Source organism: Parus major, chromosome 10 (genome assembly GCF_001522545.3).
Source record: "Parus major isolate Abel chromosome 10, Parus_major1.1, whole genome shotgun sequence".
Lineage (NCBI taxonomy): Eukaryota > Metazoa > Chordata > Aves > Passeriformes > Paridae > Parus > Parus major.
This window is the reverse complement of record NC_031779.1, coordinates 11,167,246-11,193,523: the sequence shown is the minus strand read 5'-3', so window position 1 is coordinate 11,193,523 and position 26,278 is coordinate 11,167,246. Positions and strand designations below refer to the sequence as shown.

The 26,278-nt window shown below is 41.6% G+C and overlaps 1 long non-coding RNA gene across 1 annotated transcript; it reads right to left on the bottom strand.

Moving 5' to 3' along the window:
• Positions 1–14,527: 14,527 nt before the first annotated feature.
• On the bottom strand, positions 14,528–18,495 carry LOC117244907. The gene is made up of 3 exons (XR_004498836.1): positions 17,347–18,495; positions 16,287–16,376; positions 14,528–15,917 (listed from the first exon to the last, which is right to left on the bottom strand). It is a non-coding gene; the product is annotated as an uncharacterized LOC117244907 (long non-coding RNA).
• Positions 18,496–26,278: the final 7,783 nt, after the last annotated feature.

Here is a 26,278-nt window from a genome sequence, read left to right as displayed (position 1 = left end):
CTTGGGAGCTGTCTTGGGCCTTTTTTTGCCTGAGTAGATGTATCCTTCATGATTTGGTACCAGACAGAAAAAACCCTCCCCTGGTAATCTGCAGTAATGCAAACTGTACTTGAAGATACACCATCTAACTTTGGAATTCCCCTGTGGGGAGTCTGGGCATTTATCTTTATCTGAAGCATCAAGAGCTGTCCATTGGCAAAGGCAGGACACACAAACTCCCAGGGCAATAATCTGATACAGCACAGCAAAACCTATATCCTTGGAGCAGATTGTGGGAAAGCATCAAGATTTTGGTTGCTCTGCCAAAGCAAACAAGATGTTTCAAGCCCCATCATCTGCTCTGCAGTTCACACCCTTCCAGTGCTATCTTTTTCAGATGCCATGCCACACTGGTTAGTGGCAATGCTGTTGTCATGTGTGACTCATTCCATTTTACTGGAAATTAGAAAACCACATGCTGCACTGAAGAACTGCTTATTTACATAGTCATACAATCCCAGAGAGAACTCCTCCTGCCATTATTTGTATACAGATTATTTCAGAATTTTGGAAACGCAGGTTTTTACCAGGGTTCATCTAGAGGACAGATTAATCAATAGCACACTGCTCTTTCCAGGGTCTCTTATGCCCTTCAGACTTTCCAGGATGCCCCCCTGGAAATGCAAATGGTATTTTAGAGCAGAGTACCTTCGTCATTACAGCTTGTGTGGGAAGCAAAACAGAACACAGGGAGCAGTGGAATTGGAGGTGCGTTAGCAGAAGAGTCTGTCGTGTATTTATTTCAGCTTTAGGCAGGTGAATTTCACCCACAAAGAACAACACTATCTACTTGGTCTTTTTTTTTTTTTTTTTTTTTTTTTTTTTTTTTAATGGTGTGCCTTTATAAAGCCTCCTCAAATATTTCCTGAACACTTCTCAAAGCTACATTTAGTGATTAATGCTCAGTATGAGTGAGATGAACTGGCATATTCAGGACAACAAAAATTGCAGAGATGTCAACAGAGCATTCTTTCTGTGGATTAAGAATTACTGGATAAAAACACTAATGCTTTTAACCAACATTTTATGGTGACAACAAATCAAACTGGATAATTTTGAGTTCTGAAGCACAGGTCTGGAATTATGCATGATTCAAAGAACAATTTCCTATATTATTTTCTAGTTTTTCTAGTCCATATAAAATTGGTGTTGCTAAAGCAGCAGCACTAGGATCAAAAGTTAGATTTGATTGTGTGTTGACAGGCAAAGGTTCTAGAAATTCCTAAACTAAGAGACTGCATTACCTCTTACATGCAGAGATAAACCCAGTCTTATCTTTAGATGAAGAAACTGTTAAGAGGTTTCAGGCACCAGACATTTATGAAAAAAGAAAATAGAAATGTGAGCCATTCTTTTTTAAAGGTTAGCATAGCTTAAACATTCCTGAAAATATTTATTATCATAACAGACTGGACCTGCTGAAATGTTCTCACTTAGGATTTGGTCTCTGACATGCTCAAAAATTCTGTTCACTTCATCAAATGGTTGCCATGAAAAGCAGAATTTAGCAACAAAAAGGAAAAGACACAAAGTAGTTAAAGGCCATTTGGAAAAAGACATTTGCTTTTAATGTTACTGACTACCCCTCAGGACCCAGATTAGAGTTCTGTTATGTTTTAAAGCATTGCTTTCAAGCTTGCTGGAAGTGTCAGACAATTTGAATAGATCTCCATTTTAATTTCCAATCTAGCAATATGGAACAGCTGCCATAACTTTGTGCAACGTGGCAAATTCGACATCCTCATCCCTCAAATGACAATCATCAAAAAGGGACTCTGAAAAAAGCATGATATGCTTCCTTTTTTACTGCCTTTTAGTAACTCCCAGTCAAAATTGTACTTTAGATAAAGAACCCAAACCCACAATTGTACTTTTAACTTGCACTGTCTACACCAGGAAGCAAAGGTCTTGGGAGAAAGTTGATGGGATTTATAAAACTATTTTTCTTTCTTCCAGACAATGAGCTGGAGGTTTGCCCTCATCCTTCTGACTTGCACATCACCATCAGTGTTAAACTGATGATCTCCAGTCAGGATTTTCCCCACAGCTGTAGTGGGAACTCGTAATGGAACAAGCCCCAGTTCAGCCTCACCAAATCTGCCTTGTCAAAACCCCCCAGCTTCTACAGCTCTGGCAGCTGGAGTCAGAGTGTGAACTGAAGTGTTCATCCTCATGCTTTTCCTGCTTCCTAGCAGGAAGAAAACGTTGAAAGGAAGATGGAAATAACAATTCTCAAGGTCTTTGTTTTTGTTTTTTTCAGACCATGTTAACTCAAGAGAGAAAACTGAATCCAGAGGGAAAGCACTTTGAGAGTCAGATGAAAATCCTTAGCACTGGGCCCCAGTCTGGGACTATCTAGACCAGGACAAAGGCAGCTCAGCCACAGCCAAGGGAATTTGTGTGTTTGGGATATGGTACATGTCTAAGCACAAACCCATGTAGTTTGAGAACTTAGAGTACTGAAGTTGAGTTGAGTACTTAGAGTACTGAAGCATGGATGTGCTGGTCTTATTCCAGGAACAATGTCCCATCTAGCTTCCATTCTGTATTCATTCATAGATTATATACTGCATGCCCTTATGTAAAGCTGCCTCCCACTCCTCCCCTTAATTCCAAATAGAAAACTCAAAGGAGTTTTGGGACCTAGCACCACACATGGTGCTGTCACCAGGGCACCTCATAAGATGAAACAGAAATATTCAGTGTCCAGAGACCCTGTTGCTCCAGGATGGACTATTGGTTTCTATAAAAATAAAACCCAGTTTAGAAGTCTCTGGCATGTCTGATTTTAATTGCTAAATTAACATCTCTGTTCTTGTTTCTGCAGTGCTTCTCTACTACCAAGTTTGTGGTTTCTTGCCTTCCACAGGATACAACCAGCTTCCGACCCTGAGATTTCCTCCCTTCAATCTACATTTCTCATGAAACTCAAGCTCCAAGAATGAAACCAACTCTCACTAATCTGTTGATTACTTTCTGTTATCAGTGTACTCACAGGTATATTTATAAATCAGGGAGGACACACATGTGGGTAGTATGCATGTCTCTCACTTGAGTTTGCCTCTAGCAGTTGCCATTTAAACCACAGAAAGCAGAACAGAAATATTAAGCTCAGCATTTTCCAAATGGGCTCCAGCTTTGGATGGCTTCCTTGATATCATTTACTTCCAGTCCATAAAAATTATTTCTTCACAAAATCAGATTTTATCCCACCTTTTACACAGTCAACTTGGATCTCAAGGGAGCAGGTTAAGAACAGATAACAAAGAAAGGCAAACAAGGCAGGTTAAATACATTTCACCTCTGTCCTAGAGTGGTTGGACATGGCTGCCTGAGACTGGAAGCAGGCTGCAAGCTTATGTGATCACCTCCAACACCTATTTCTACCACTTTGCATTTTCTTTCATTAATGGAGACAAGTATTACTTTGAGACAAAACCAAACCAAACCAAAACAACTTAAAGAAGTAAATAGAAAAGTGAAATAAAGTGCAATAAAATAAAGTGAAATCAGGACTCATTTAGATATGGAAGCTTTCTGATTTGGAGGTCTTGCCATGAGTATGGCCAAGCCTTTCTCCACGTGCAGGACAACCACAGCTCCCTGAGCTCAGTGGGGATCTGTTCAACCTGACTCAGACACAGATCTCATCTGCACAGCTCCTCTGGGATCACCAGTTCTGCTCCTGGGAAGGGCCAAGTACTGATCACTGCAATTCTGCCACTGCAGCTCGTGGACACTGGTGGCACAAACACATTAACTTCACCTGGCAATGGGCAGTTCTCCCTCAGCCTGAGTGCATGCCAAGAGCAGACTAATCTGCTCATGAAATTATAAACCATGCAGCTATTTGCACTGAAACCCCTGCAGAAACAGCCCTCCCCCACTTCCTTCTCTGCTACTTGCTCTAACAGCAGGCAGACATAAGTGAAAGGAAAAACAATGAGAAAGGAAACTTGGGAGGGACAGGTTAGAAGCAGAAGGAAGAAGCAAAAGGTCTGACTCTGCAGACCGTATTCATGATGAAAAGCATTTGCACAAATAACCCAATTGCATTCTGTGGGACTGCCGGGCTGAGTAAAAGTGCTGCAAGTGCAACCAACAATTGCAGAGGCAGGAAACAAGTAGGAAAAGAAAGAAAAAGGAAGCCTCACATGAATCAGACACCTGCACAGAGGAGAGCAGTCTCACACACCCCAGGAAAAATAAATCAACCACAACACTCACTGCCTTTGAGTTACTGCAGAAATATTTATAGCGCCTTTCCCGACCTCTGCCTTGCTTCCTGGCAGGCAACACCACAGAAGGAATCTTTACCACTGGCATCCCCTTCTTCTGCCAAACAAGAAAGCAGTCCCTTCCCAGAGCTCTGCAAAGGCAGGAAGAGAGACCAGACAGGCTGCAGGAGTGGTCTGGTCCTCACCTGGGGAAGGACGAGTGTCAACCCAGGCACACACAGGAGGCAGCGTGGGCATCCCTTCCTGTGTGCTGAATTGGGGAACAGCATCGATTTTGTATTGATTACTCCCAGCAAGGAATAACACAGGAGCCAGGGAAGTGATGGGTTCCAGCAAAACCCCTCGTCTTTTCCAAAGGGTCGCTTCTTTCCCTCCTCTACAAAGCACAATGAGGTACTGAAGAGAATCTGACACCCAGTAATTGAATTGCTCCTTTTCCAGTGAGCTCTTTCAGGAGTTCTCAATTCAAGACACCTTCTATGACAGAGCAATTCTAAGTTTATAAATCATTAGAATAATGCATTTATTTATCAAAAGCTTTTCTCCTAAAATGAAACACTAGAGAGCAATCCAAGCATTCCAATGAAGACATGCATTTGAATTCTCCGGGCTCACAGTAATTGGCACTTTTCAAAATGTTTCCAGTTAGGTTTGTCCATAAGCATGAAAAGGAAAATCAAAATATGTCTCTCTGAGATGGGCTGATGTTTGTGAAACAAAACTATCAAGTCAGGGAAACCAGGGACTAAATTCAAAGCAATGATGGTTTGAGATCATACATTAAAGATGACAGGATCTTTCTAAATCACCTCAAACATGAAACACTTGCAGTGCTAAGTCACAAACTTCTCTGAAAAACACACACTACCACCTACTGGCAATTGTTCATATATGTTATTTACATACTGGTAAGTGGCAACAATATGTGCACATTTGATTTGCATGAACTTTGCTAGAACAAAGATCATTCTTCATCTTTACAACTACTACACTTGAAGAAAAATATATTCCTGTGGATGTAGTTCCACACAGCATGTGACTAGTTATTGTTTTCTTTTCAATAAGAACTTAAACCAGAATAGCTGTTCAGTGAAACTCTTCCCATTTAAGGTGCTTGTTTCTGCCAGTAATGTAATATGGGGATTTTTTGGCTCATCCATAAGTTGGTAACATGGTTCCACAAGGCTTACAGATCTTCCCATTTCACACCCACTGTCCTGGAAATGGGGCATAAATTATTACAGTGGTGGTATGGGACCAGGGAGGAAAACCAGGGCAAGTGCTGCTCCTGGATACAACCACTCTTCTGCCCCAACCACACAGAAGCCTCAGAAAGGGAGGATCATGGCTGGACTGAGGAGCTAAGACGAAGGGAAGATGACACTGAAACATCTTTTCCTTGGGTGATTCCCCACCTTTTGCTGCAGCTCCCACCTTCTTGCCCTAAGGTTCACAGCAATGCCACAGAAACATCCTGGAGGTAAAAGTGCTGTGATTTAAAAAGAAAGAAGTGTCAGTTAAAGGCCCCTGATGTGCACACCACACACATCACCCTGGCTGAGCTGGGTGATGTTTTTCACCTCCATGCTCTCAGTGGAGACCTCTGCATGATTGCTGAGGTGGTGCTGCTGTGGATGATGCCTAATTTTGGACATCATTCATTATGACATGATTTGGACATCATGATTGAATATAAAGTAGATGCTGGGACCATGTCAATGTGAAGCTTGACTGAGCCCTCACCTCACCAAAAAGAAAATGTGCCAGGAAAGCCAGGCCCAACTCCACTGAGTCATGCTCCAACCTGCTGTGCACTCCATCTCAGCGCTGCTGCTGTCATTTCTTGCATGAGATCAGCTTCCAGAGAGGATTTTGGTATGTGGGTGGCAATGTCACAAAGACTGGCTGGCCCTGATGTAAAAGCTCCCTGAAGGCCAAAGATGGAGATAGAGAAGAATTGCCCCTGCAGTTCTAAGGACACCAGCCCACATGACACCAAGTTAAACCCCAGACAATGTCTACTCAAAAGTCAAACCAGCAACAGGAGAAGCTCATTGCCAGCTGTTGCAGCCCTGAAGGAAAAACACCTTTTCAGCATCTTATAAATAAACCATTCTATTAAAGAATGACATTGTAGGTATATAAATAAATCAACATTTCAAAATTGATAAACTTTTACACATTTACAATTAACACAATTTATAGTTTAATTAGATTTTTTTTTTAACCTGAGTTGATTTTCAAAATATTTTTTTTTTCTGTTAGCTGAATCCTAGTCTTAAGCTGTACCAAGGGAAATATAGGTTGGATATTAGGAAAATATTTTTTAAGGAAAGAGTGATCAAGTACTGGAATGATCTGCCTGGGGAGGTGATGGAGTCACCATCCCTGGATGTGTTTAAAAAAACACTGGATGTGGCACTCGGTGCCATGGTTCAGTTGAGGTGTCAGGGCATGGGTTGGACTCGATGATCTTGAAGGCCTCTTCCAACCCAGTGGTTCTGTGATTCTAATTATACACCAGGTTTCCTGCTGGCAGGTATCAGACTAGCTCAAGACAGGCCTTCAGATATGCTGTGCTAATGCCTGACACTCAGAAAAGACACTTTTCCTTTCTTCAATATGTGCATTGCAAGTAGTATTTTAATTGGGCTCCCAATTCAGAAGGCTGGAATGAGCTTGTGAGTCATTTTTACAAGTTGACTCACATGCTATGAAACTGAAGAACTTGGTGCAGGGAAAAAGAAAAAGCAGAGGGTGGGTTTGTGGATTTCTGCACATCCCTGCCATGGAGAAAGGGTGAGTTTGTCCCTAGCACCCAGCTGCAGCAGCACAAGGGTTCAACCAGTGCTCAGATGAGGCTTTTTCATCTCTAACTATTGAAGGAAGGATGCTCTTGGGAGGCTTTTGTTTCATGAAAGTTGTGATCAAGAGAATAAATAAAGTATTATAATTTTGAGATCCTTTTCCTTTTGGAAAAGGGACCAGTCCCAGCACCACAGGATGCCTGGTTTCAGGGTGTTTCAGTGACTGCATTTCAAGACCAGGCAACATAGAGACATAGAGAGGGTTCCTCCTCTCCTTTAGATGCCAACCCTGCATCTCCAATCTCAAACTGGAGACAGGGTTGGATTAAGTTCTTTTTCTCCCTGCACTAAGGAAATGTCCCACAGCTCCCACTATACTCATGTGAAAACCCTGATGTCTTCCCACTGCACTGTCTGCATTGCTTGTGTAACCCCAGAGCCTCAAACCATTTGCATGGGTGCAAGGGATGGAAACTCAGAACAAGGCAAGTGGAATCAAACCTATCCTTCCTTTTTGCTGTGTTACCTCAAAAGGTGGTAAACCCTGCATTTATTCACTGAAGCAAGGAAGTGTGAACTGCAATACATAGAAACTGCAAGAAAATCCTCATCCTTACACTGAGGAAAAGGCTTTTTTGACCTGTCACTTTGCCTGTCATAACCACATTTTAACATTTTTCTTTCCTTATCCTTAGAGGAATTTATACAATGCACAAATGAAAGGCAAATTCAGAGAAGGCAGAAAATGCCAGGGTGTTTTTCATTGTCCCGAGGACAAATGCCAGAGCCCTTCTGGGACATTCAGAACATCTAGTCACTGTATCTTATTCAAGGGAAAAGCCATCTGTCAACAAACTAATCACTGGACAGATTCAGCGACAAGTGAAAATAAAAAGCCAATACAAACATGCAGATGAGGTTCCAGTCAGCAACTAGCCACAGAAAACAAACAAATCCCATCCACAAAGCCTGGCATTTGGGTCCAGCCATTTTTCACTGAAGTCAAAACTGGGGAGGGAATAATGCAAAGTGATCTTCAAACAGGAACTTTCAATGAATGTGGAAAGATGGGCATGTACCAAACCTGGATCCATACCCTACCTACATAAGCCAGTAACAGCAGCAGAACAGAGTATGAACACAACTGAGCTCCTAACTTGTTATCAATAGTATTTAAAGCCCTACTTCTTAATATTTAAACATTCAATAATACTGAACAGTTTGACTCTAAGCTCGTGGCTGACTGCAATCTTCACTTTTGATCACAAACACACTGCCCCAAGGGAAGGACTCCAAGTCACTAATGCTCCAGGATTCTATCACCAGTGAAAAGTGAAGCATCTGCCCCATGTGTGGGCCCAACTCTCATATGCTTTTTTTCATGAGTGTCTTCTATGACAAGGGACTTGATGATATGTGGACAGAGATCTTTGCCAGCCTTCCTCTTGAAAAATGAAAGCCCTCTTCCGGGTCACCACAAGTACACTTTCCTCAAGCACAGAGGCATGAAGAACACTCTGCAAAGGAGTTCCTTGATGCTAAATTCCTGTTGTTTCTTTATCTTCTAAGCCTTGCTTCAGGATGTGCATGCAAATGGCAAAAGGACATCAATTGTTTTGATTCTGCACCAAGTTTGCTCTCATATTGGTAAAAAAGATGGAACAGTGGAGGAAAATTGGGATATTTCAGAACATTAGTGTGTGCCATGTTAAACAAACACCTGAGTTAGACTTCAGTTTCAGCAACATGAAACATGAAAGAAGTTCAGCTTAGCACTAGCTGAAATCAACCTGAAGGAGTCCGAACGTCTGAGAGCTAAAATCGTAATTGCTTCCTTAAAGGCATCACTTGAATAAAATTAAATGCATTTCTCCAAAAGCTTCACTAGCATAGCAACTGATTGGCCCTTGAGGATTCCTATAGATACTTGTCATTCAGCATGAAATCAGGTCAGCAGCTAAAATTAAACACCCACCTCTCCCCTGCACCGCATGTGGAGTCATCGCTTTTAGTATTGCTCAGCCTCTGCCTCCTCAAATGGGTTCATTCTTACCACAAGCTTAAAGGCTGTCTTATCAAGGAGCACTGATGGATACAGTCATTCCTGCTCCGAGATGAAACTGTTGGGAATCAGGCTCGCAGTCCCTTTGACTCCATCTGCATTGATTAGCTCTCGGGCAGCCTGCCAAGGCACTGTGCTGCCTCTTACCCTCACCACTGTTAATCCGCCTCAGTGAGGCCTGCAAGCCCTACATAAACTGCAATTTCTCTTCATTAGTGTGATTCTGCCTGCATGAATCTGATAACATATGGGATATTATCATAAAACAGCCTATTTCACCAATTCATTTTCTCCTTTATGAAGATTATGAATGTACTGCAAGTGCATAGGCAGGATAGAACAGAGGAGTCTACTGTACAGTTTAGGTTTGATTCAGTTTCTAAAATGCAGATAGCCTTCCTTTTAAGTTCACATTTCCCAATAATCCTGTGCTAATATATTATAAAAACTGCTGACTCTCTCTCCCTGGTTTTCTCTAGTTCATTATGGCTGATCCACACTCTGTGTCACTTGCCTGGAATTAGACTTTAACGATGAACAGAGCTAGCAGATGCCACACAATGGAAAAAATGGGAGCTACAGTAACTGTTTAGTCAACCCTAATCACTGCCACAGTCTGACTAAGCATGAACATGAAACATGATCACAGTTTGACTACAGATTATGTAATTTCAAACATATGCTTTATGCCCCCTCACTTCCTGCCTGTTTCAGATAACACGAGCCTGCTGGAACGGGCAGTTTCTGCACAGCTGAATGAGCACTTTGTCTGGGAATGACACAGAGGCAGGTAGACTCCTACCTGCTTCTGAGATTTATCAATTAGCACGTGCCCCCATTTAATGAAGTCTGCGTGCCCTCTGCTGGTACATGCATGCACTCCTAGGAACATTAACACTCATAAATGGAATAGTCTTACATAGAGAGCTGCTGCTGCTCCTTGGACAACATGTGTGTGCCTGTCCTCATGTGCTCACACATACAGCATAGAATAAAATTAAATTAAGATCCCCTTTTCTAAACAACACAGCTGTTTTGCCCTTAAAACAGTTAGGTTGGTTTATGCCTCTGTTTTGAGGGCATTTTCTGCTAAAAGGCACCATTGCAATTGCACAGGGCATGTCTCCTGCAGAGGAGATCTTGTATGCACTGATCCCTCAAGAAGTGGGTCTAAGGGGATGTTGCAGAGGACAGAGAACAGAGGAGCCTGCAGCAACCACACACTTGTTCTGAGCTGCCCCCAAGAAAAAAAAATAAAATTCAGCTTTCCAGGATTAATCCATTATAAAATAGTACACTAACTCCTGACTAATCTGTATCAATTACTGAGTACAGACACATGATGTAAAGGTCATTGTAATAAGCAGTTCACTCCTTAAATTGCTTCCACTGCCAAACTGAGTCAAGATTGCTAGGGATCATTACTAGGGGATCATTAGCTTAACTCATCTGACAACCTCTTCTCAGACCCTTCTAACCCCTCATACTGCCAAACAACAGCAACAGCAGAACCTCCAAGATTATGGAGCAGCTCTTTTTCTCAAGGAAACAAGCAAAAACCACAGGATGGGCAGGGTGAAAGTGGCATCAAATGAAGATAAATATGCCCATAATACTACCAGCTGGAGCCAGTGCCTGGAGAGGTGCTGACAGCTCCCTTCAGTTGGATGGTTCCAGGAGAAATGGGACATACCTATGCACCATTCATACATGGTAGTAGAGCAGAGGGGAAAAAAACCATCTCCCTGTACCCTAAAACATGACAAATCCCATGAAAAAAAAACTTGAGAAAGAATATTTTTGTGCCTCACTAATGGCAATTAAAACAGTAACAAGAAGGCAAAAGTAAACAAAGAGCTGAGTGTGTGGCTGACTTCCTGCCCTGGGAAGTGTCAGCAGATCTGCTCCTGGCAGCGCCCAGCAGCACTGGCACAGGTAGCACTGTGAGGCTCTGTCACAAGGGTTAAGCACTGCATATCAAAGAGAAGCTGCAGGCATGAATGTCACTGAAAACTGGCTGGCTCAGGGCATATGAAAAGCTGTGTAAATTTTAAATGCTGCTCATGTACAAGACCCAACACTAGGTGTGGACCAGTGACCTGTGCCAGGAAGGTTTGCCTTCGAGAGGAAGATATTGCTTAGATGCACATCAAGGATTTCTATCTATTCTTTCCTTTTAAAATGAACAGTAGTTATTACACAAATGTGTGAGTACAGACCTGTCTAACTGCTGCAGGACACAGAAATGTCAAACAGGCTGTCAGGAATAGGAATCAGAGTTATATTCAGTCCTGCCCAGATGAAAGCACAGCACAAAAATTACCTACAGCGGCATCTTCTCTATCTTTCTGTAATTTCACTTTATTATTAAACTCCATTCTCACTGAGGTCTCATCCAGACTAGGAGAGGTCACAACCAAACATGGAAGCAAACACAGCATTAAACCCAATTTTATGCCCAATGTACTGCTATTTCAGCTCTGTTAAAGTACTGTGATCCTCCTGAGAAAGGAGGGGAGCCAAGAGACAGGTGTAGGCAGATATTTTTCTAAAGTGCTAAAAAGCATGAGTTTCGAAGCAGAACACGGCTAGAAAGGAGAGGAGGCTCATTAACCCACAGGTACTAATACATTTTGAAACATGACCTATTTTACAGAGTGAGAGTACAGAAAATGTCCATGCTGTGGTTCTAATAAAGCCTGTGACAGCAGTAAGGGACACTGAACAGGTACAACAAGCTGTATGTGTAGGTGAGCAGGAGATGGAGCCAGGCCAAACTTCCTACCATAAACACACACATTATTTCTTCAAATCCAATCACAAGCTTGTTAATTTCTAATTCAAGGATGTACACACTGTACTAAAGACATTCTCAGTAACAAGTATCTGTCCCTATATGGTCAAACTACCTCTCTACAGCTACTCCTGCTGGCTGGTGATGTCTCTGTTAGAGCTGTGTCACCACCAGTGCTGGCAGCTCCCCACAGCAATGACCCAAACTGCATAAACAACTCATCTATGGCTAAAAACCTCATTCTGGTTGTACATCCTCATTTAGTATTTGGCTGGACTGGAAGACAAGATCATCTCACCTTCCTCCTTCTGCTAAGAAGATATAAAAGAGACACAAGAGCTAGGAAACTGACTCTATTTATATATATATATCTATATATTTAATATATTTTTATATGTATAGAAATCATGGGCAGATGGGAAAATTCTGCCTGACTCCAGGAACTATTTATATATACATATATATATATATATATAAAAAAGTGGTTGTTCTCCATCAGAAACAAGATGCTGGCCCAAGCAGACCTGTGGCAGTCCCAGTACAGCTGGGCTGGTGGAGCAGAGGGCTGTGAGCAGCTCAGTCTCCACCTTTCTTCCCGCACTCCCTGCAGGCACAGCTGCTTGCCCTGCTGAAAGGTGCCTTTCCCACTGGGTGTTTGCAGCATAACTGTCAGAGCAGGCTGCTGAACCAAACAGGTCAGCTGCCAGAGCCAGGGCATTAATTTTCCCATCTGGCCAGGATTAAAAACATGTTAGGTGGTTTTCCTGATTTCCTCCTACCGCACTTCAAGCTGAGCACAAACAAAGAGGAAGGGAACAGCATCTTTAGAATGAGGATAGGTAATAAATATCAGAAATATGATTACAGCTTTCAGCTTGTGAGGACATTAGCAAAGATCTTCAAAGAATAATACACTGAGGTGCATTTGTGCAGAATGGTAGTGGGAGCCCAAGAGACCTTTCTAGTTTGTGGCTACCTTAGCTCCTCATTACTAATGCTCTACTCTGCCTAGTAATGGGTGAACAGTAAGATCCTGGCCAATAGAAATAACCACACTTCAGTTTTAAAGCAGGAAGATACATATCACTTTTCTGGATTCAGTTCACATCTGGGCATTCAACTCTTGAGATTAATGTTCATAAGGCTGCCTGCCAAGTCTATCTTCATTTCTCCTACATGTCTTGACCAAGGAACAAAGAGTTCTATAAGATTGGATTTTATTCTCTTAGTCAAAACAAGTATAGAAAAAAGTTTTTTATTTCCAGTGAACAGATCTGGCTCACTTAGTGTCTTCTCATGTCTTAATCCTAAGATTACAGTGACCTTCAAGCTTGGCAGTTGTTACTGCATGTATCCTCACTACCAACAACCAGCAGCAACCACAGCATCCACTGCAGAGTCAAAGCAAGGAAAAGGTTTCTCTCACTGGTATTTTAAAAAAAGGAAATAGGCTGTTTCAAGATTTTAAGAGCAATTTCTATACTCAGAGAGATCTCAAAGTTGAAGTGAACTGGGAGCCCTCACTAACAGAGATGCATTGATAAGCCCAGAGAATGAAGTCCTGTTCCCATGTGAAGAGCAGATACCCTGCACAGTACAAGTTCCACCACTTCCACCTCAATCTTGCTCTGACGTCATGTCTAGAACTGAGAAAGTTGCTCAGTCTCCACAGCCATTCAATCACACTATTCTTGGAATTACATTTGTGCCTTCAGGCCTCAACCAATTCAAGATTCAGTTGTATGAAGCATTCATAACACGAGACAGTCCCTGCCCCAAAGAGCTTTCCATATAAATAGCACTTTCTGAAAGCAAAAAGCTCAGAGTGAAGATTTGCATTTCTGTATCAGCCCGTCCACGAGGATGCTAATTACTGCCAGGATAACTCTGGGTTTATGACGTGAAAATCTTGTCCACTGGGAATCAAGGCTCATATCCAGCAAAGCAGCCATCAGATGACAGTAACTATTTTTAGGCTACTTCTGACCTTTCAGAAAGTAAGGACTCTTCAAAAGATAATTAAAATACTATGTGAATTATGCAGAGAGTTGAATAGTCTGAAGAAAATGAAACTTCATTTATTCTTGCATAACGCCCTTGGTAACACGGTTAGATTCTTTTGGCCCACAAGAGTCAGATTTTCCACTGAAGTGCCAGGATGTAAGTTGGGCTGGTTATTGAGTAATAGAGAGGCCTTTCTTATTTGTGCAAACTTCCTAACCTTCAAGAGCACAAAGATTAATCAACAACATTGAAGAAGATGTTGTTATGAGATCCAGTCACAGAATTTGTAGGGACTCCTGCAGGGGTTGCAATCCTTAAAGCTGTTTTGGAATAAAATCTGAGAGATGGGGGCACATACAGAAAACATTTCCAAAATAAAATCCAACAGTTATTAACGATGGAATCAAGGAAGTCCTACCATTGCTGTAAAGCTCTGAAGAGCAGAGTTCTAGTGCATGAAGATATTGTAAGGTAGAAAGAAATGCAGAGGCAGCCACCTGGTACTGAGTTTGGTATCTAAAGGACGCACTGGCTTTCAAAGAAAGTACTCCTCATTTTGAAAATTACTTCTGAAATCATTGCCAGTGCACCTTTGCACTGCCTTCTTGTGCTTCAGGCTATTTTTGTGCTAACATGAAGTGACATAAAGGGACATCTCTGCACCTTAAAGCAAGGTACTTCGGGGATTCACAGCTGTGTGGCCAAATCAAGCATCCACAAGTACCTGCACCTGGTGTGGTTCCAGGAAATCAGGGGCAAGATTTCCAAAACTTCCAGATTGCTGACCTCACCCTACTCAACACAGATGCTGAGCAAGCTCTTGAAAATGACCTCCCAGAGTATTTGGAAGGATCTAAAAAGTTGGCTCTGTTGTTCACATGCTGTCTTTGCCTGAGGCCACACTGAGCTGCTTGTGACAACTGCAGCTAAAGAGAACTTAGCAAAACTTCCTAATGAAAGATGAGTTCTGAAACTCCTGAAGAAGGAAAGAAGCCCCCTCTTCTGGCTTGTCACACAAGGTAGCCTGACATAGGGCAGGGGCAACTTTTTAGGTCACCTTTTTCTGAACTGCAAAATGCCTTTAACTGTGGTTTGCAGTAAAGTGCTTAACACTACCTAGAGGTGGAGCTGGGCAAGTACCAAGCAATGCTCATGTAAGAAGATGCCCCTCACCTCCCTACAAAATCACTGTTTACCTATCAGGCAAAATCCTCAATCATCTGAGTGATGAAACATCTGAGGCTTTGCTGCCAGACCTCTCAAAACAAGGGATAAAAGGAACAAATAGCCAGTGGGAACCATAAAAACGAAGCAGCTGAATTTAAAGACAGGGATTAGCTGTCTAGATAAGCTGGGGTGAGAAAGAGAACCAGGGAAAGCTGGAAGCAGTTGGGCTTGGCTTGTACAGCTGATTGAATAGCAAGTTCTTGGTGAGGAACCAATGGAAGCAGTCATCCAACTAAAAGGCTGGGTGAGATGCAGCAGAAATGCTGCCCCAGCAAGAGCAGGTAGGTCCAGACCTGCATGTTGTCTGAAAGCAGCACAAGCAGATCAGTCAAAGCCCAAAAGTCCTGCTTTCTCAGCCATCCCCAGTAAAAATGAACGTGGCACAGGAAAGGATGGTAAAGCAAGTGGTCTGTATGGAATGTTTGCTGAGTTTTCCATGGGCTGTCAGCAGCTCTTCGAGCACTTGAGAGTAGCCATAAAAGCAAAAAACAACAAAAAAAAGGGAGGAAACCAAAAACCACAGGCCAAGCTGAAGGCAAAGCAGCGAGGGCTGAGCACAGCAGCCTGCAAAGGGCGCCCCTGAGAAGCTGCAAATGACAAAAAATGAAGTGTGAAGAATTAAGACTTGCCTTTGCAGGATCCAGTGGCTGGGGACACGAAGGTGTGCAGGGAGGAAGGGAAGCAGAACCCGGGCTCTGTGCCAATGCAGATAACCAAGGGGACCAGAGGAAGGAAACCACAAAACTCTGCAGTAAACACAGGGATTAGGAGAGGGGGTAGATGAACCAGTCAGACAAAATAAGTGACCCAAAACTCTCTTCTCAAAACTTAGATGAGACTTGTGTTTTAAAAATATATACTTCTTTCCTCTCCTCCTGTTTCCTATACATATATATATATGTGTGTGTGTGTGTGTGTATATATATATATATATTTTTTTTTTTTTTTAAACACTTTCAGGTTTTGGCCAGGAACGGGTAAGAAAGTGCCAGGATACTGCTAGAAAATCTGTCTGTTCTCACAGTGTTTCTGGACCAATCAGGAGTAGGAGGGAGCTGGACTCCCAAGAGAGAGTCTGTTTCCATTTAATTTCCAGGCCAGTTTTGCAGACTTACAAGGCTAGGGTAAGGTGCCAGACTTCTGGGTGCTGCTGAAAAAAACCTTGAGCCCTTGGAAACTTTTCTTCTCAGCAGTCAGGAGAAATACTGCAAACACAAAGGGAAGAGATTTGAGGAAACAATGATGTCACATTAGGAAACATGGAAGTTTAGAGCCTCCTATGCCACCATATCCATTCCACCTCTTTTATTCTTTCCAAGGCTAGCTCTCTGTTTTGTAAGAAAAGCTATATAAGCCTATTTAAAGCATTAAGTTAAAGACAACTCCTGAGTTGCACAGTACAAAGCAGAGACTAAATACAAATTATTTCATTAATTGTTTAGTGTTCCTTCCACTTCTGTATTTTACACTTTAAAAAACCCAAAAAAAGGCAAACAAATGGAGAACCACATCCTTGTGTGCAGGGAGATGTAGGTAACATCTGGTTAAAATGCCAGAGGATTTGCCTGGCAAGGGGCCCTTGCAGGCTGCTCACTTACTTGCTAGAATTCCCTGGGGTAGCTGGGGGTGTTTTGGAGAGGCCAGAGAGGAAAATGTTCAGGGGCTGATGACTGAAAGGCAGGAAAAGCCTCCCTGAGAGCGAGCAGAAGCAAAAGCAAAGCCTTGTGGGAATTGCTGGCGTAGGTGTAACTTGTCAGAGGCTTGGCTTTTCCCCTCCTCCCGTGGCAGCAGAGCCTGAATCAGGGGGTTCTCTTGACTTTCAGCTCAGCCAGGCTCTGCTCTGGCTCCACAGAACAGCCCTGCAAAAAGCCTAAAGAGCCTTGTGATGACTTGGTGTCACTGAGCAAACAGCGCTGAACCTGCCACTCCAAGGGCTCCTGGAGTCAGCACAGGAATTTGTCTGGCTTTTCTTTAGCACTTCCTTGGGATTAAATTCTCAGGCCTTTTGAATGTATTTGTTTTCTTTCAGCATACCAAAGAAACCACCCATTTAAAAATATTTGCTTTAAAAAAAACTCAAACCATCCATTTTCAAAGACAAATCATATTTTCTTGAATTCTGGGGAGGGAAGAAGGATCCATACCTTAAGAGTTTGAAAGAAACAGTCAGCTTACCTCTAGATGCAGTTCAGACTTTTATTTTCAGATTTTTATTCTAATGAAAGGAAATTACTTCAGCCCAAGTCTTTCTCTGCTGCCAGCACCACTTTCAGTCCAGAGGAAGCTACACCTATCCCCACTCTCTGTTTACATAACTGGCACATCCAAAGCAGGAGGATTGCAGCAAGATGTCCCATACCAGGCACAGAGCTAGCAAGAGACAGAAAAACAAGATATAAAAGCAGCTGCTTGACTTAAGGTAAGTGATGGCTACACATGACACATAAAACCCAAATTTTGAGAACTCCAAAATACTCCTCAGCAGAAGCAAATTAAGAATAAGCTCACGCTGACCTTATCAAAAGACATTGGAGAGGAATAGTTGTCATCTCTCTTAATATTGTTTCTACAGCACATTTAAGAAACAAATATAATGCTTCCCACCTTTGATTCCAGCAGATACAAGAATTTCTGAATTCAACTGCATGTTTCAGACACTTTCCAAGGTCTAAGAATTCCTGTTAACAGGAGAAGCTTATTTGAAAGTACAACCAGACCTAACAGATGTCTGCATTTACACCTGCTTTCCTCACTTTCTTCCCTACAGGCATTTTTTGCTATGTTTATTTAGGAATTCTGCCCCCTTCCATCCCTCAGCTAAGATACACATCCTGGACTTTCTGTGGTCCAGCAGGTCTTACAAAGCCTCTCTGGAGAAATCTCCCTTCTGAAGGATTTTGGAGCTGCTTTGGAGATATCCTTGCAGGGATTCAAAACCTGACTGTGGATGGTCCTGCCACGGGCAGCCTGCTCCAGGTGACCTGCCTGAGCAGGGGGTTGGACAAGGTCACATCCAGAGGTTCCTTCCAGCCACAACCACTCTCTGATTCTCTGGGTATGAGCTCAGGACTGTGGGTGACAGAGGACAGACCAAGCATTTTACCCACACTGACATTTTTTCACACTCTCCTGCCCTCATTTGCCTCTGCACATTCCTGTACCTCTTTTCCCCAGTGTTTCCTGTTCTGATGTCCAGCCACTTCATCCCCTTTCTCCATTCCCCAACAGTATTTACCATGTCGGTGAACCCTGAAGACAACTTGGCTACAATTCACCAGGAGTTCCACTCAGACATGGAAAGCAAAGAAAAATCAGTGGGAATTTTGTCAAGACGTTTTGGAGATACCCATGGGGAGACTGTCAGAAAGGAAATGCTGAAAAGCAGACACGCTGCTTAAAATTCATGTACCTCTCCCAACCCTGGACTTGCCTTCCTAGAAGACATCTCATATTTACTTTTTAAGAATCTAGGAAAGTTGTGAAAAACAAGCTCATCAATGCAAGAGACAAGATGGAACTTGGACTGTGAAACAGCTACAGGATTTCCAGTTGCCAGCTATGCTACAGCATCTCCCCAGTCTTTTTTTGAATCACACAAAAAACCCTACAGGTTCTATTAAAAATTAACGAATATTATACATATGCCTGATTTATCTACAAAATTATTCTAATCTGAAACAAAGAGTGAAGGCTAAACATTCATAAATGTTACAGGTAATGGAAATGTGGGCTGTTAATTTGCAGCACTGCACAGATGGTAGGAAAAAAGGGCACCAATGGATATCCAAAAAACAGCAAAAATGACATTTAATTTAAGCTTAATAAACATATTATAATGTTAAAGTAGTCATAGTATGCATGAATGCTAAAAGGTGGCCCAGAGCTAGGGGAGGAACCAAGGATGAAACATTTGATGGTATTCATTATTTAAGGTGTCATTTACCATCTCGAAAGAAAGCATTTTAAAACCCTCTAAAGATACAGAGCATGTTCTAAAAACAACTTTTGAACATCTGCATCTTGGTTTTGAGATTATTCAAACAGCAGTAGCATCTTTCACCTACTTACTTCTGGGGAGAAGGACAACTACACATCAGGATATATAAAAATACATGACCTCTTTTGTCTTATATGCTGCCAGATAATTACCAGAATCACAAAGCTAGCTTAATGCTAGAATTATTTGGTTGTGTTCAAGTATTGTGGGTTTTAACATTGGCAGAAATGCTCAAGGCCTCCAACCTCCAAAAGTACAGTTTTAAGTCATAACCAGTAATTGTAAATTAACATTGTGAATGTTATTTGGTTACCCCATAAATTCTTTAGCACTGTACTACTTCTTTCAGTACACTGAGCCTTGACCTAATGACTATCCTTAGTGACTCAGGAGTGGGGTTTATGTTTGTAGGTGCTGAACTTTTAAGGATTCTTTGAGCAAAAGCTGTAAGACAGATAAATAATGCATCATTCACCGGGGAACTCAACAGAAACACTAATTCTTTAGCCAGTCATGCAGCTGTAGGCTCCAGCAGATGTAAGGAAATACTTGAATTATTAAACTGCCTATTCTTCCCAATAATTTGAAATCACAGAGTGAATAACCATTTGGGCTGGTTCAGTAATGACATTTACCTGTCTAGGAAGAGAAGAGTTAATGGACACAGCAGATGATGGGCTTTCCCTGGCCCTCCTGGCACCCCAGGGCTGGCAGGCCCTTGTCAGCAGCAGCTGCAGCCTTGTTCTGCTCCCAGCTCAGCTGCCACATTTCATGTCAGGACACATGTCCCGACACAGGGAGCCCTCCTGGCCCAGCAGCTGTCTCTTGTAAGGGACTGCCCAGTTCCAGACACCAGCACTTTCCCCCTGCCCCAATTCTCCTTGCACATATTCGTGTTGTTCATGGTTCCAGTGTGCCCTGGGCATAGAGGGATGGTCCTGTTCCACAGCATCTCTGCTCAGGTGAGAAACCTGAGTAGCTTTGTTCTGACATTCAGGCTGGAGACCAGGTAATCCTGTGAGTGAGCTCAACTGGTCAGTGAGGAGCTTCCAGAGAGCATTTATAATTTCACAAGAAACTTTAAAATCAATATGGTAAACACGTGCCCAAGTCAAAGACTCCTCTCTGAAGGATAGCACTGATAGCCATCTTCCTAAGTAGATTTTTACTTCCTTTAGTGGAAGCAAAATAGGGTGGATAAGTGCTGGGACGTGTCTCTGAGTGAATTCACATTCAGAAGTGAGGCTCTTATCTCTGCCATCTCCTCGCTGCGATAGGAGCAGGGTAAGCAAAGCCAAGGTTAGATCCTGTTCAGCTCACAATAGCAGCATGTGGTGCCTTTCAGAGCATGAATGCCAGTTTTTTACTGCAGGTGCTCTTGTGGTGTGGCCACGGGAGGAAAGCGATAACTGACATCCTTTTCCATTCAATTTACAGTCAAAAGAGTGTTTGTAAATTAGCAGTTGACTGGCTGAAGCTCAGCCCATATGGTAGCTGTTGTTCAGCAAAGGGAAAAAAAAAGTACAGTACTTAAACCGGAAAGAACAGGCAGTCTGTGCATCAACTGCAGGCTTCAAGGGGGTTCTGGCCCACTTGCATTCATATTTAAATGTGCACGTTCACACTGGGGACAGGGACACCGAGCCTCATTTCCTAATATTGCAAATCACTGCTTTACTTTAGGGTCTTGTGTGTTATACACAAAGAGGGGGAAAAAACCCTGAGTGCAGATTTGCATCAGTGTCCCATGAGGAATACTGAACGTTAGAAGCAAAACCAGCTGGGAAGTACATAAAGAACACAACACACTCCAGTCTGGTTCCTTTTTCAGAATATTTCTCTCCCTTTTGCCTTCTGATTGCAGCTCTAGGAGGCCCTGGACTCACTGTCTACAGCATGTAATTCTGAATACAAAGAAAACAAACTTTCCAGATCATCTTAAATATACCTATGAGGTGAAATGTAATTCTGAATGGAAATGTTGACTTATGAGAAAAAAAATTAAAATCATTGTTTCTTTCCTTTCAGCCTTTTTAGACAAAGATAGGCTTTTATCAGTATTTCCTTAAAAACATTAAAAGACGTTAAAACTGGCAAATATATCCCACAGAACAGGAACAACAAACAGAAATAATGACATTAAAAATATAAATGGCAGAATGATGGTTTCAGATTAGTTTTAGCTTGGGGAGAGTACTGAAAAGAAATCAATACAGGGTACACTGGTACATGCAATCTTGCTGGTGTTCTGACTTACATTCTACAGCTATGGAGCTTCCCAAGGAAACAAGGAATAAAGGAGAATGGACAAGGAGGAACAGATGGAGGGAAGGGAAAGGGAAGGACCAAACTTCATCTGTTTCACTTGGATTTGATACTTAAGTCAAGTTCTTTTAAACATTTATGATACCACTGGGGACCTGGAGCTGACACATGACTCAAAGGGGAGATGTAGTTATTAAAATTGTGATTAGCAATTACAAATGCGGGGCTTGTGAAATTATGCTTTTCCTGTGCAAACGTATCCCAGGGATAGGAGCTTCACAGAAATTGTATTTGCACATCACTGTACACATTGACAGCTACTGCCAAGCAGCTCCAATTTTTGTCCATTTGCCCTTTAGTTTAGGATAGGGCACAGACCACATTCAGAAGTCAAAAAGGACATGTGCCAGCCTAAAATAAAATAAAAACCAGTAAAAAGTAATTTCTGCATCCTTTCAAGTCGTTCCCAAACTATCTAGTGTGTGTACTTTGCAATCCTATCTTCTTAGGAACTGTTTTCCTTTTGCATGTGAAAAGCCACACAAACGTTACAGGAAACTGTCTGAACATGCAGGAGAAATAGTGAAAGTGACTGTACACAAATTGCTCTCAGACACACAAAACAGGTGAAAACACTGCTCTGATTTGGTTATTTTAATGCCATTATACAAGGCATTAGAAATTAATACCAACAACACAGAAGACCTGGATTGCTCAAAAGATAAAACAAAAATCAACACATGGAAGGACTGACAAAGGAGAGAGGCTTTCTCTGCTTCAATCCAGCAATAAACCACGGCAAGAATATTCAATTCTTCACACTCTTTGCAGCTCCCACAATCTTGCACCCCCTGCAACACCCTGGATGCTGACATGAAGGTATTTACTAGAGAAACTGATAGGCACCATTCTGAGATATTTTGAAAGAACCATTTGCAAGCAAGCAATCTTGCATCCACTAAAACCCTGCTGTGTTAAATGAGAAAATTGTCTTTGTTGGTTCATGCAAAATTGGCCTTTTCTATGAATAAAGGTCATTTTCCTGTGGCTAAAGTGATATGTCTATTTTTTACAGTGTTTCTGCAATTTAAAAGTTGGTCACTGTGGAAAAGTATTTCCCATTGCTGTTGTGTTTCAGGGTAATTAATAAAGGTATTTAGATCACAGAATTAAAAGAAAACACTGAAGTTGCATATGAGGAAGATACACGTGTGCATACTATATGGGTTGGCATAGAACAGACATGTAAAGAACAAAAAATAATTATTCAAGGTTACACATTCAAGCTTATCTATAATTATCCAAGTTTACTACCTTTAAAAAGGAGCTTTAAGCAGCTGAAAGTAGCTACAAATCTCACAATATCAGCATTCTATTATTCCATACTGTATTTCTGCAGGTTTCATTAGCAAGGTCAGGAGTCAACATCAGTGATTTACAGTCTGCAGAAAGGATGATGTCACTGAAATATGAAGAAGGTCAGAATCCCCAAAGAGAAATTATCGTAACAACAGAGTGAGATCATCGCATGCACTTATCTGCTCCAAGGGGCAATAATCAAACAGACCTACATGTAAAGCCTAAGCTGAGCATTAGATAAAAGCTACAGAGGCAGTATTTTCCCAAGGTAATATAGCAGAGTGCTGTAGATTTTGTTCTGAGCTTCACTCATGAAAAAACTTACTCTGCAAGGGTCTCAATCCCTTTTTTATTCTCCTGAAACATGATACAGAAAATGTTATACACACATGTGAATAAAAAACCCAGTTCCATTTAAAATAGAAGCACTGATACCTACACAGAACTAAATAAAGGGACTCATTAATTAAAAAGGAGTTTGCCTTTGACCTTTCATGTATGGTTTAATACACAGTTCTTCCCAGCAATGAAATTCTGAAGGTTGCTCAAGATCCCAATCTACACCATAACTAGAATCCCCTAAAGACCCTCATCCAGAATAAATACTTAAACTTTCCTGATATACAAGAGCTGCAACACTAGCTAACTAATGCTAGCTACCAAGACAAGAAAATTACACAAGTTTACACTATCTGAGAAAACATACACATTTTTATCATTCTACCTTCTGCAACATTTTCCTATGGACATGGGGGGTAGAAGTTGCTGTGCTGTGGTAAAAAGAAAATCTGTCTTTAAGAACAGAGAGGGCTGCTAATCATCTGCAATAGGAATGAGCAATTCATCAAAAATTAAGTAGGCTTAAAATGAATTTGTAACCAAGGTCTCCTCTTATTTAGAAGTGGTGTCAAGTTGTAAGCTCGTCTCTTTCATCTCAAATAAACATAAATTGCCAAAGTTCAGTGCTTCTGAAGAGAAAAAGATGTCCTATCAGTACATTTAATGAAGAATTGCAATTGTGCTCCCACATGAGAGAAGCAGCTTCCTGGACGTGGGTGTTCCATTTAAACTTTTAAGAGGACATCAAAACACATTTACATGAATATAGATCAGTGCTTCCGCTGGGTGATTTAAATACATCTTACAGCTGTGGAGAACGATTTTCTCAGTATTCAAAACATCCTTCTTAAAAAGAGGAATTATTAACTTATTTCTTTCTTTTTATACACATCAACAAAATCAGCCCCACCTCTGAACTCCCATATTTTCTGAGCAGCAACCCGCATGCTCCTTCTGTTTGCCCTGTCCCTGAACTCCAACACTTGTGCCTGGCAAACATTCCGAGGCACACTGAGCTCAGGGTGAGTGCTCCATGGCAGACACACTTCACACCCAAGCCCTCCTTGAAGCCATCACACACCCCAGCACAGAAATCCTGAGTTTGTAAAATCAGGTCTTTCCACTAATAACATGGGTGTGCTGGAAGAAATGAGGAAACCATCCTCTACAAAAACTGCTGACTCCGGGTGTGTCTGCTAGAACACCAGGATAATTTATTTTTATTTTCTTTTAAAATAAACAAAGAAAAAACAAGGTTGTTTCTTTAGCTGGAATGAGAGTGTAGAAAATCAGTTTTGGACTCCTGGCCTGGGTAGCTCATCTGTGAGGGTAGGGATGCAGCCCTATCAGCTGATCTGGGGAATGTGATCCATTAGAGAACCATCCTGCCCTGAGGGACCAAACAGAGGGTATGTATGGAAGGCTGCATGAATTAATGCTGCACAGACCGGTAATGACTTCTGATTAGATAATATAATACATCCCTGAGCAATCAGCACAGAAAAAACACCCCAGATTCTGCCACCAGTTTCTCCACTGCTACACGATTCACAAATCGTGCACTTTCCCCAAGTACGTGTTTCGTTTTTTAAACACTGTACAGCAAAATATGTAGTGTTCAGGAAGATATTTGCCAGGGCAGAATGAGAAGAGAAAATACATTTTTTACTGACTTAGTGAGTTTCTGGGATGTTCTCCCCTATTTTTATACCTCCAGAGAAAAGCAGCATGCTCTTTGAGAGTGTCACTGGAAGTTAGTGACGAGCATCATCACCAAGAAGTTTGACACAGCAACAACAGAAAAGGCAATATGGCATGACTGAGGAAGCCTCCATCTTTGCCTTGAAAATATAACTATAATTCCTGAGATTTGATTAAATCCATGGAGTAAAAGGGATAGAAAATAAACTAGTTCCCCTTACTTTGCTATAATTCCAAAAAGAAGCTTTTTAGAGTATAACAACATAAAACCAATGTAACTCCAAGTAATGGAAAATATATTTTGATTTCAAAATTAACAAATGTTGCAAAATTTCAATCCCTTAAGTATCAGAAAATCATTATTTCTCTAACCTCCTCTGTAACAACTCCAAAATAATGTTTCTTGTAGCAAAAAGGCCTTGGAACTTACCAAATTCTTATTTTCTCTTCTATAATCCTACCTCTGGTTGCACAACTCTCGAAAGTGAAGTTTGCCCATTTATCCAGTAATCATCTTTCTTCAGCCCAGATAACTGCAACAGCATTTATTGTCAACAAAAGCAGAGTGAAAAGCTTATCCAATGACTTTTTTTGCCCTTTTATTACTTATTCAGGATGATTAAATCTGATCTAGAGTAATTTCAAATTGATTTTTACATCTGAAATATCAAACACAACAACATGCCATTTCTCTCCCTTTTGTTGGAGTGCTGAATAATTATGTTATGCAAGACTTAAACATTTAATCTTTCTCTCTGTGAAAAGAAGAATGGTCAATTCACAGGAGCCGGTGAGAGGAGGAGAGCTCCAGTTCAGTTTGCAGTCCCATCTGGTATCCCCTGCCCAGACCCACAGAGATTGAGCCTGAGCAGTTCAAGGAAGTGATGACTTGTGACTTCTCCAGTAAAAGCACAGCACACACACACACACACACTGGTTTGCTGAGTCAAACTGGGGGTTAAGAGAGGGTTGTATCATGAGAAAATCTTCAAAAAGTGAAATCCAAGGTCTAAAACTGAAAATAGAACATATTTTTCCTTAAACATTACCCTGATAAAAAGCAGGCGCAATTCAGCATACACTGAGCAAAGAGGGAAGAATCAAGACTGGCATTTCCCTCCACAACAGCTCAATATTTTAGCAGATTTTCTGTCAGCCTCCATCCCTTCTGCTTTGGATCATGCAGACTCAGATCAAGAATTCGATCTAGGGAAAAAGGCATCGGTTCAGGGACTATTAGCAGCTCTTTGTTTTATAAAGTGACCAGTGTTTCCAAAGGATGCAACATCTTTTCTTTTTCAATAAGGATTTTGCAAGAAGCTTATCTGCAATGAAAAAACACACCACCACTTTATAAAAAGTATTACAAAAGTCATTTTTACAGTTACAGTAAAAGACCACAACACAGACATTAAGAGTCTGTCCCTCAAAACCACAGGTCTTTCA